Below are 10,482 nucleotides of genomic sequence, written 5' to 3'. Positions count from 1 at the left end.
AAAGACAGACACCTGCAGACCTGCTTCACCGCCTGGGAAGCGACTCCCCTGCAGGTGGGGAGCCTGGGGCTCGAAACAGGTGAAATCTAATTCTTTCTCTTTCCTCCTATTTTTCTCATTAATAAATAGATAAAATTCTTAACAGTAGTGTTTCCAGAACACATAAATCTTTTGAATAATAATAATAATAATTTTTCTGGCTATTATTATGGATAAACCCTAAAGTTATTTTTATTGTGTTACTGCAAAATACATTTATTTCTAACCCTCTTTTTTTTCTTTATTTTATTTTGTTTGCCTCCAGGGTTATCGCTGGAGCTCAGTGCCTGCACTATGAATCCACTGCTCCTGAAGGCCATCTTTTCCATTTTGTTGCCCTTGTTGTTGTTGGATAGGACAGAGAGAAATGGAGAGGGGAGGGGAAGACAGAGAGGGGGAGAGAAAGACAGACACCTGCAGACCTGCTTCACCCCTGGGAAGCGATTTCCCCGCAGGTGGGGATCCTTGAGTCAGTCCTTATGCCTCCTTTTTTCTTTTTTTTTCCACCATTCCCATCACCAGAGGTCTGCGTTTCCATCCCTACCCCCAGAGACAACCACTATGTTTCTCTGACAGTCTTGAAAATAAATTGACATTTTGGGTTTTTTTTTAATTCACATTCGTATTAAAGTCTTTTTTTCGCAACGCAGAAATTGACTGAGTTTGGAGTATGGCACCAAAGTAAGAAAGCAGAAGTATACTAGAGTTAGCAGTGAGTACCTCCCTAATACTTCCTCTCCACTTTTCCAAGCTTTGGGTCCATGATTGCTCAACAATTTGTTTGGCTTTGTATGTTAACTCTCTTTTTAGTCACCAGGTTCCAGGTGTCATCAGGATGCCGGCCAGACTTCCCTGGATTGAAGACACCACCAATGTGTCCTGGAGCTCAGCTTCCCCAGAGACCCACCCTACTAGGGAAAGAGAGAGGCAGACTGGGAGTATGGACCGACCAGTCAACGCCCATGTTCAGCGGGGAAGCAATTACAGAAGCCAGACCTTCTACCTTCTGCAACCCTCAATGACCCTGGGTCCATGCTCCCAGAGGGATAGAGAATGGGAAAGCTATCAGGGGAGGGGGTGGGATATGGAGATTGGGTGGTGGGAATTGTGTGGAGTTGTACCCCTCCTACCCTATGGTTTTGTTAATTAATCCTTTCTTAAATAAAAAAATTTTTAAAAAAAGGTAAAAAAAAAAGTCTTTTTTTATTGGATAGAGACAAAGGGAAATTAAGAGTGGGTGGGAGTTGGGCAGTAGCGCAGCGGGTTAAGCGCAGGTGGCGCAAAGCGCAAGGACCAGCATAAGGATCCCGGTTCTAGCCCCCGACTCCCCACCTGCAGGGGAGTCACTTCACAGGTGGTGAAGCAGGTCTGCAGGTGTCTATCTTTCTCTCCCCCTCTCTGCCTTCCTGTCCTCTCTCCATTTCTCTCTATCCTATCCTACAACGACGACATCAACAACGACAACAATAATAACTACAACAGTAAAAAAAAAAAAAAAGGGCAAAAAAAGGGAATAAATAAATAAATATTTTTAAATAAATAAACAAATGCAACAAAAAGGCAATAAATAAATATTTTTTAAAAAAGAAATTAATTGGCGTATCGCAACAAAGTAAAAGACTCTGGGGTGAGTGGGTGGGGAGAATACACGTCCAAGAAGGATGACAGAGGACCTAGTGGGGGTTGTATTGTTATATGGGAAACTGGGGAATGTTATGCATGTACAAACTATTGTATTTACTGTTGAATATAAAACATTAATTCCCCAATAAAGAAATTAAAAAAAAAATAAGAGTGGGAGATAGAGGAGAGAGACAGAGAGACACTTGCAGCCCTGCTTCACCACTTGTGAAGCTTTCCTCCTGCAGCTGGGGATGGGGGGGGCTCGAAACTGGGTCCTTGTGACACTGTAACACGTGCGCTCAACCAGGTGCGCCACCCTCCAGCCTCCTCAAACCCCAAACTTTCAATGGCTTTAATACAATAGGACTTGACTTCTCACCCACTGATGTTTCCCTCCACCTCCACCCCAGTCAGGAAACTGCTCTCTCAGCAGTTGGGACTTACGAGTCCCAATTCTCTTTCAGCTCTAGTTCCGCACCACGGCTCTGTGTCATCATTCAGGAAAGAGAAGCAGTGACGACACGGTGTGTGGTTTGGTTCCAGGGGACAGACATGTGACAGACACTCTGCTTCCTCTCACAGCCTGCTGCCCTGGGATGCACCAGGCACCTAGGAAGAGAAACTCAAGACACAACAGCCGGGCAGGCAACAAACCAATTTATTTATTTACTTTGTATTTTGTATTAGTGATGGAATAATGATGAACAAGATTGTAAGACAACAGGGGTACACTTCCATACAATTCCCCCACCACCAGAGTTCTGTGTCCCCTCCCCTCCATTGGAAGTTTCCCTTTTTTTTCTTTTAGTAGATAGATATTTTATTGACCAATTTCACAGGCACAGTTCATTCTTTTTTCATTATTATTGTTTATAAAAAGGAAATATTGAGAAGACCATAGAATCCACACAATTCCCACCACCAGAATGCCACATCCCTTCCCCTCCATTGGAAGCTTTCCTAATAATATATATGACACTGACAAAACTATAGGATAAGAGGGGTACAACTCCACACAATTCCCACCACCAGACCTCCGTAACCCATCCCCTTCCCTGATAGCTTTCCTATTCTTTATTCCTCTGGGAATATGGACCCAAGGTCATTGTGGTATGCAGAAGGTGGAAGGTCTGGCTTCTGTAATTGCTTCTCCACTGGACATGGATGTTGACAGGTGGATCCATACCCCCAGTCTGCCTCTCTCTTTCCCTAGTGGGGCAGGGCTCTGGGGAAGTGGGGCTCCAGGACACATTGGTGGGATCGTCTGCCCAGGGAAGTCCGATTGGCATCATGGTAGCATCTAGAACCTGGTAGCTGAAAAAGAGTTAACATGTAAAGCAGAACAAATTGTTGACTAATCATGAACCTGAAAGCAAGAATATGGGGGATGAGATTTGAGGTCTCCGTTTTGGAAATAACTAGTAGGTCTATTTTAGGTCTATTCCAAGGGGCCCATGACTTTACCAGTTTTTGCCTGAGCCTGACAGCTCACATGCAAGTGGACCCCAGGTATTGTCTGTGGAGATGGTGTCAGAGTCGGAGCTTCCCTATTCTTTATCCCTCTGGGAGTATGGACCAAAGATCTTTTCTTTAAAGTCTGGAGCCAGGAAGTGACTCACCCAGTGGAGTGCACATATGAACATGTGTGAGAATCTGGGTTCAAATCCCCAGTCCCCACATGCAGGGAGGAAGCTTCAAATGTGGCGCAATAAGGGAGTCGGGTGGTAGCCAGCAGGTTAACTGCAGGTTGCGCAAAGACCGGTGGAAGGATCCGAGTTCGAGCCCCCCCCCCCGCTCCCCACCTGCAGGGGAGTCGCTTCACAGGCGGTGAAGCAGGTCTGCAGGTGTCTGTCTTTCTCTCTTCTCCTCTGTCTTCCCCTCCTCTCTCCATTTCCCTCTATTATAGCCAACAACGACAACAGCAATAACAACAACAATAAAAAAAACAAGGGCAACAAAACAGAATACATAAATAAGTAAATATTTTTTTTAAAAAAGAGTGGTGAAACAGGGCAGGTGACAAAAGAAAAAAAAAATCAATCAATCAATTGCAGCCTTCCTTCTCTGCCAGATTTCTCAACCAGGAAGGTAGGTTGAATGACATTTTACTTTTCTCACATTCATACAAATGTGAAATACAGTCATTCTTTTATTGGATAGAGACAGAGAGAAATTGAGAGGGGAGAGAAAGAGAGAGAGATACCTGCAGCCCTGCTTCACCACTCATGAAGCTTTTGTCCCGCAGATGGGGAGCTCCGGCGACTTGAACTTGTGTCCTTGCATAGGACCTTGAACTTAGCGCTATGTGTGTCTAGTTGGGTACGCCACTGCTGGCCCCACACCTATAACTACCTTACCCAGTCATCTGTTGATGGGCATTTAGGCCGCTTTCATCCTTTGGAAGCAGCTATGAACACTGGGGTGCATATGTCCCTTTGAATTAGGATTTGAGTGTCCACTGGATAAATGCCTAAGACTGGCATTGCTGGGTCATAAGGTAATTCCATTTTTCCTTACTTAAGAACTGTCCATACAGTCTTCCAAAGGAGTTTTCCCAGTTTGCATTCACACCAGCAGTGGAACAGAGTTCCTCCCAAAAGAAATAATAATCATCATGATTAACAATAATCAATGAGCTGGGTGGTGGCACACCTGATTGAGCACACATGTTACAGTGTGCAAGGACCCAGGTTCAAGCCCCTAGTCCCCACCTGCAGAGGGAAAGCTTTGCGAGTAGTGAAGCAGGGCTGCAGGTGTCTCTCTGTCTCTCTCCCTCTCTGTCTCCGCCATCCCCTCTCGATTTGTGCCTGTCTCTATCCAATAAGTAAAGATAATTTTAAAAATTTAAAAAAAAAAAAAAGCCCAGGGAAGCAATTACAGAAGCCAGACCTTCCATCTTCTGCATCCCACAATGACCTTGGGTCCATACTCCCAGAGGGATAAAGAATAGGAAAGCTGGGAGTCGGGCTGTAGAGCAGAGGGTTAAGCGCAGGTGGCGCAAAGCGCAGGGACCGGCATAAGTATCCTTGTTCAAGCCCCCGGCTCCCCACCTACAGGGGAGTCGCTTCACAGGCGGTGAAGCAGGTCTGCAGGTGTCTGTCTTTCTCTCCTCCTCTCTGTCTTCCCCTCCTCTCTCCATTTCTCTCTGTCCTATCCAACAACGACAACAACAATAAAACAACAAGGGCAACAAAGGGAATAAATAAATAAAATAAATATTTTTTTTAAAAAAGTACGGGACTTTGATCAGGTCCCTCTTTAAAAAAAAAAAGAAGAAGAAGAATAGGAAAGCTATCAGGGGAGGGGATGGGATACAGAGTTCTGGTGGTGGGAACTGTGTGGAGTTGTCCCCTCTTATCCTATGGTTTTGTTTGTTTGTGTGTGTTTGTGCCTCCAGGGTTATTACTGGAGCTCGGTGCCTACGAATCCACTGCTCCTGGAGTTCATTTTTTTCCCTTTTGTTGCCTTTGTTGTTTGTCGTTGTTGTGGTTATTATTGTTGTTGTTGTTGTTATTGTTGTCGTTGTTGGATAGGACAGAGAGAAATGGAGAGAGGAGGGGAAGACAGAGAGGGGGAGAGAAAGACAGACACCTGCAGACCTGCTTCACCACCTGTGAAGCGACTCCCCTGCAGGTGGGGAGCCGGGGGCTCGAACCGGGATCCTTACGCCGGTCCTTGAGCTTTGTGCCACCTGCGCTTAACCCGCTGCCTACCACCCGGCCCCCATTCTATGGTTTTTGTCAGTGTTTCCTTTTTATAAATAAAATAAAATAATAAAATTTAAAAGTCTCTGTGGCAAGAAAAAATTTTTTCAAAAAAAAAAAAAAAAGGTAGTAATAATAACTTCCTCTCACTTCTTGAATGCATTCACACACATTTGGAATTTCCTAGAATCTTTCCCTCAAATGCTGAAACCAGGCTGTTTCCTCTGGTCATGTGTTTCCACCGTCCTAAGTGTGGAGGCGGGGTGGGAGGGGTAGTGGGGCAGCCCGGAGTGTATCTTCTGTGCTCTTTGCCTGGGTACAGTTTCCACTCCCATCAGAAAGTGAGCCCAGATAATGACTTCTTTTTCCTTTCTTTTTTTTTTTAAATATTTATTTACTTATTTATTCCCTTTTGTTGCCCTTGTTGTTTTATTGCTGTAGTTATTATTGTTGTTGTTACTGGACAAGACAAATGGGGAGAAATGGAGAGAGGAGGGGAAGACAGAGAGGGGGAGAGACAGACAGACACCTGCAGACCTGCTTCACCGCCTGGGAAGCGACTCCCCTGCAGGTGGGGAGCTGGGGGCTCCAACCAGGATCCTGACGCCGGTCCTTGTGCTTTGCACCACCTGCGCTTAACCCGCTGCGCTCCCGCCGGACTCTCTTGTTTTTTCCTTTCTTTCTCTCTTTCTTTCTTTCTTTCTTTTTCTTTCTTTCTTTCCTTTCTTCCTCCCTTCCTTCTTTCTTTCCTTCCTTCTTTCTTTTTCTTTCGTTCTTTCTTCATTTCTTTCTTCCCTCCTTTCCCTTTCCTTCTTTCCCTCTGCTTCTTTCTTTTCCTTTCTTTTCCCTTCATTTCTCTCTCTCTCTGTCTCTCTCTTTCCCCTTCTTTCCTTTCTTCTTGCTTTCTTTCTTCCTTTCTTTCTCTCTCCCTTTCTTTCTTTTTAACCTGTCTCTCACAGTTGCACGACCTGGATCATCCATGCCCTCCCTTCCTCCCCCGACCAAAAATAAAAGAATTAAAAAAAAAAAAACCCTGATAAAATCACCCTCGATTCTGATGATTCAAAAGTCTGGGAAGTCTTTGCAGTTCTGCTTCTAACTGACAACTGAACAGGGTTGGCTGCCTAGGTGACCACAAGTTCCTTCTCGAAACAGATTCCTTGGAAGTTTGATTTATTATTTTATTTCCCCTATCTTTTCCGTCGTCTGCTCCTCACTGCCCCCAAAGACACCTGACCTCCCTCTGAACTGTCTTCAACCATCATTCCTGAAACCCAGATCCTACCTTTTTGACCCCTATTGCCTCACCAAGAGGTCCTGTACTTGCCTCCCACAGCAAATACACCAACTCATTTTATTTTATTTTATTTTATTTTATTTTTATTGCCTCCAGGGTTATTGCTGGAGTGGCTGTGTGTCAGCATTACCAATCCACTGCTCCTGTGGCCATTTTTTTTCCCATTTTTATTGGACAGGACAGAGAGAAATTGAGAGAGGAGGGGTAGATAGAGAGGGAGAGACAGAGAGACACCTGCAGCCCTGCTTCACCACTTATGAAACTTCCCCCTGCAGGTGGGGACTGGGGGCTTGAACCTGGGTCCTTGTGCACTGTAACATGTGCGCTCAGCCAGGGGCACCACCGCCCAGCCCCCGCCCTTTTTCTTTTTCTTATTTTTTTTTTGTCTCCATTCTCTGGGGCTTGGTGCCAGTATTATGAATCCACCGCATCTGGTAGCCCTTTTTATTTTTCAACAGGACAAAGAGAAATGGAGAGAGGGGGAGAAAAAAAAAAAAGAAATGGAGAGAGGAGAGGAAGACAGAGAGGGGGAGAGAAAGACAGACACCTGCAGACCTGCTTCACCGCCTGTGTAGCAACTCCCCTGCAGGTGGGGAGCCGGGGGCTCGAACTGGGATCCTTACACCGGTCCTTGTGCTTAGTACTGTTTGTACTTAACTGGATAAGCCACCACCCAGCTGAGCTCCCTTAATTTATTTTTAATCTGATCCCTGCTGAGCTCTGGCTGATGGTGGTGCTGGGGATTGAACCAAGGACCTCAGAGCCTCAGGCAGGAGAGTCTGTCTGCAGAACCATCCTGCTGTCTCCCCAGCCCCCACACACACATATATATTCCAGTGCATGTGGACACTTCATGGATGGTGGAGTGATGCTATGTTCTCTCTCTTTCTCTCTGTCTGTCTCTTTGTCTGTCTGTCTGTCTGTCTGTCTCTCTCTCTCTCTCTCTCTCTCTCTCTCTCTATATATATATATATATATATATATATATGAAAAAGTCAACCCAGGAACCATGTAATTACACATGTGGGGACCAGGCGGTAATGCACCTAGTTAAGCACTCACATTACAGTGCACAAGGACCCAGGTTCAAGTCCCTGGTCCCCATCTGCATGGGGGAAAGCTTCACAAGGGGTGAAGCAAGGCTGCAGGTGTCTCTCTGTCTCTCTCCCTCTCTATCTTCCCCTCTCCTTCTCAATTTATTTCTGCCTTAATCCAACAATAAACAGATAAATAATCACACATTGCAAGGCACCAGTGTTGCTAATTAATGAATAAATTGTAATTAATAGGATTCACTCATTCATTAAAATAATTTTTGTCACCAAGGTTATTGCAGGGCCCTGGGCCCACACAATTCTCATGCTCCCAGTAGAATTTTTTTTTTCCTTCTTTTTGTTCTAGCCAGAGGGAAGAGACACATAGAGGGAAAGAGAGAGAGAAGGACAGCAATACAGCACAGCACCGCCACTCATGGAGCTTCCCCTCTGAATTGTGCTCCCATGTGGTGACTGGAGGCTCAATCCTGGGTCCTCACACACGGGAAAATGTGTGCTCTACACACATGGTGCAAAGCGCAGGGACCGGCATAAGGATCCTGGTTCAAGCCCCCGGCTCCCCACCTGCAGGGGAGTCGCTTCACAAGCAGTGAAGCAGGTCTGCAGGTGTCTGTCTTTCTCTCCACCTCTCTGTCCTCCCCTCCTCTCTCCATTTCTCTCTGTCCTATCCAACAATGATGACTACAACAACAACAAAAAAAAGTGTGCTCTACCAGGTGGACCATCTCCTTGCTTCCCCCAAAATAGCTCTTGTCCAAAATAGCTCTGGGGAGGGGGGGGTCTGGGCAAATATCACAATCATTATATAATAAAAACCCTTGTGCCTCAGACTCCGGAGGTCCCAGGCTCAATCCCCAGCACCACCACCAGTCAGAGCTGAGCAGAGCTCTGGGGAAAAAATAGTTAATAATTATTAGATGATATTATTATTATTATTATTATTATTATTATTACTGATGGGGTTGAGGAGACAGCATAGTGGTTCTGCAAAAAAGACTCTCCTGACTGAGGCTCTGAGGTCCCAGGTTCAATCCCCAGCATCACCATCAGCCAGAGCTGAGCAGGGCTCAGGTAAAAAAAAAAATTATATTGTCAGGGTTCTCCCCGACAGGTAGTTGCGAGGAGGGGAGATCTGGACCAGCCAGATCCCCCTTCTGGGGCTGAACGGGAGAGAGAGTGTCGACGACTTGAGAAAAGACACCACACCAAGTCGGGAGTTCTGTCAAGGCAGTGACTCGCTTTATTGAGAAAAAGACCATTTTTTATAGGCAGGGATGGGAAGATAGGGTGAGATGTCATCAGAGGTGGTGTGAGGTGGCATCACCGTCAGTGGGGCCTATGCTCTATACGCATCATCAGCTGGAGGGCAGAGGTGAATTTAGGTACGGCCTACAGGAAATGCTGTGTCACTCTGAGGAAGTTAGTGACCATCAGTGAAACTCGAGCCAGGCTTACGGAATGTCTGCTGGGCCTAGATCGGGGCCAAGCAGACCCCAACATTATATATATATATTGCAGGTGGACTAAATGTATTGTCTGACAGTTAGGCGGTAGCACAGTGGGTTAAGCGCAGGTGGCACAAAGCACAAGAACCAGAGGAAGGATCCGGTTCGAGCCCCCGGCTCCCCGCCTGCAGGGGAGTCGCTTCACAGGTGGTGAAGCAGGTCTGCAGGTGTCTGTCTTTCTCTCCCTGTCTCTGTCTTCCCCTCCTCTCTCCATTTCTCTCTGTCCTATCTAACAACTACAACAACAGTAGAGTAACTACAACAAGGTCCACAAAAGGGAAAAAAATAAATAAATAAATAAATAAATAAATAATTTTTTTTAAAAAAAAGTTTCCAATGGAGGGGATGGGGACACAGAACTCTGGTGGTAGGGAATGGTGTGTAAATATGCCTCTCTTATCCCATAATTTTGTAAATCAATATTAAATGATTAATAAAAATAGAAAAAAAAATATATATATATATATGGAGAGAGATGGGAGGAGATAGCCTCATGGTTCTGCAAAAGATACTCTCCTGCCTGAAGCACTGAGATCCCAGATTCAATCCCCAGCACCACCATCAGCCAGAACTGAGCAGGGCTCTGGGGAAAAGAAAAATAAAAGGAAAAAAATGTAAAGTAAAAAAATACACACATGAAGTCACTCAACTGTTAGAGGACAGGACCTGCCCATCTGTGGCTCCCAGTTCAACCCTTGGCCCCCCCATGAAGCTGTGGTGGCTTCTCTCTCTTGCTCACATGAAATAGATAAGCCATACATGACCAACTCTGGGTATCGCTGCCACTCAGGACTGAACCTGGGCCCTCTTGCTTACAAGTCTGGTGTACTATTTCTGCCTCACTGCCTCACTCACTATCCCTCACAGCTTCCCCCCAAAATAATTCATTTTGTTTTTTAATGAGCCAGGGATCACTTTAGCTCCCCCAGACAGATTATTATTATTATTATTATTATTATTATTATTATTATTATTATTATTATATCACTATCACTGTCACTGCAGACCTGCTTCACCGCCTGTGAAGCGACTCCCCTGCAGGTGGGGAGCCGGGGGCTCGAACCGGGACCCTTACGCCGGTCCTTGCACTTTGCGCCACCTGCGCTTAACCCACTGCCTGGCTCCCACTACCTGGTATTCTACTACCCCCATATGAAGTCAGGACTCAAATCCTGGTCATGTGCATGAAGAGGCAGGTGCATTACTTGGTGAGTTATTTCTCCAGCCCAAAAAACAAATCTGTAAAAAAAATAAGAGTG

The sequence above is a fragment of the Erinaceus europaeus genome, chromosome 23 (genome assembly GCF_950295315.1).
Source record: "Erinaceus europaeus chromosome 23, mEriEur2.1, whole genome shotgun sequence".
NCBI lineage: Eukaryota > Metazoa > Chordata > Mammalia > Eulipotyphla > Erinaceidae > Erinaceus > Erinaceus europaeus.
Note: the sequence above shows the minus strand (reverse complement) of the source record.